The sequence below is a fragment of the Marmota flaviventris genome, chromosome 18 (genome assembly GCF_047511675.1).
Source record: "Marmota flaviventris isolate mMarFla1 chromosome 18, mMarFla1.hap1, whole genome shotgun sequence".
Classification (NCBI taxonomy): domain Eukaryota; kingdom Metazoa; phylum Chordata; class Mammalia; order Rodentia; family Sciuridae; genus Marmota; species Marmota flaviventris.
Window position 1 is genome coordinate 31,890,521 of NC_092515.1, and position 2,155 is coordinate 31,892,675.

Sequence of the window (2,155 nt, forward strand, 5' to 3'; positions counted from 1 at the left end):
CTTCTGCGGATAATGGCTGCTCCCCGCCAGAGGCTCCCAGCCATTTCAACCACAGGGGCCAGAATCCTTCCCAAGTGGATGCTCAGCATCCCGAGTCTCCACCAGGACACAGGCACAGGGCTCCACCTTGCTCTGATGAGCCCAAGCCTCCATGACCGTTTGTCATTGTGCAGGTTCTGGAGATGACAGTGGCCCTGAAGTCACTCACTCCCAGGACATTCACTGACTGTGTACTTTCTGCCTGGTGCCGATTTCTCTGATTGGCTTTTTTATTTTTGTCCCAAGTTCAAGTGCAGTGTTGAGAGTGCCTACTAAGAAGGGGTCACTATTTTAATCAAGTCTGTTTTCTGTTTTCCCCTTACCCATCCATCACCTCCCCTTGGGCAGCAGGTCACATGTTGGATGTAAACTCTTCCTACGTGTGGGCTGGTAAAGCTGGTAAAATGCAGGGCGCTTTCTGTGTCTCGGTTCCATTCCTGTAGATGAATATAAAGGACCCTGTGTCGAGAACTTCCTGGTTCCTGTGTTTTTTCGCTAAACTCGGCGTCCTGAAGACGGACCTACCCAGCTTCTAGGCTGCCTTGCATTTCCTGTGTATCCACGGCATTTTGTCTTTGGAGGGACAACCAGGTCACCTCTGGTCCCTGAATCAGAAATGATGCTGCAATGAGAAAGTCACTCTGGGGACCAGGCCAGGGCTCCGAGGTCAAGATTTCAGGGTCTAGGTACACTCCATCCACACATGCTGCCCCCTGACACTCCTGAGTGGCTGTGTCAGTTTCACATGCTGCCAGTCCACCAGAAGTCCCAAAGTAAGTCCCCATCATTGCCAACAAGAGACATTTTTCATCTTTTCAACTTTTTTGTTTTTTTAACCTGTTGGGTGTCAAATGTTGTTTCATTGTCTATGTGGCTGATCCTTAGGAAGTTGAACACCTCTCAGGGGCGCGTTGGCCACTGCGGGTTGTGAGTCGATTTTTCTCCCAGGTGACCTGTTGCTGAACATCTACATGGACCTTCAGCAAACCCAAATGCCTCATGTTGATGTCGTAAATGCATTTATCACCTTTCCTCTCCCCTGCTACCCTCACCTGTCACTTTGAACCCCCTCCCCATGCTGTTTTTTACCCCGATTTCCCATCAACATCCACACCCCTGAGTGTTGTTCAACCTCTCTTGGCAGCCCTTTACCTGCGCCCCTTGTGCCAAATTCTAACAAGCCCTAAATCCCCTAAAACCCTAAAGAAAACTGATCTTTTACTCCAAGATGGCATGTCACCGGGCTGGAGTTTCTATGTTCCATCCTTTCCTGATTGAGTCACTGCCACCCAGGTTCCCCCAGAAGACGGAGGCCCTCGAAGGCAAGGTTTGGGCTCTTCCCAGTTTTCCATTCCTGGGGTAAGCAGCCTGTGCCATCAGGTAGCAAGTAATCAATAGGTGGCTATCCAACAAATTAAATTGATTAAATATAGTTTACAGCCTGAAAAGTGAGCTTGTCTCTCGTCAGCATTCACACAGTCTATGGAAATATGCTGACACCAAAGAAAACTCCAATGTCAAGGTCAGTGAGACTTTTAGAGCAAGTGAAAGCACAGAAGGAATCGATTGAGCAAGCCCAAGGCTCTGGACTCGAGTGGTCTTTATGGGACAAATCTTAGATGTGATAGGAGAAAGCAGAGAATAGGGACGCTACCAGATCTTTCCTCCAAGGAGCGAAGATGCCTGATGATACCACTGCACCATCACGAAGCTGCTCGGATTCTGGTAATTCACCACTGGAACAGACCCCCACCAAACAGTGCTTGAACAAAGACGATGATTTATCAATATTGCCTCTTACACACCTGGGAGTGGAATGGACTCAGCTGAGCAGATCTGGCATGGGACGTGGGTGGGTCCATGTCAGATTGGAGCTGGGATCATCTTGGGGGGCCTCTGCTCACTTGCCTGGTGCCTGGACTCAACCAGAGAGGGGCTGGGAAAGCTGGGGTTCCTGGAACAGCCCTGTCTCTCGGTGGTCTCGGCAGCATGGTGGCTTAAGGGTCACTGGCCTTGTGTGGCAGCTCGGGGCTGTCAAGGCACCTGTGCTAAGCCAGAGAGCAAGTGAGCCAGGAAAAGCCATAGAACGTTTTCAGACCTAGCCTCAGAAGCCATG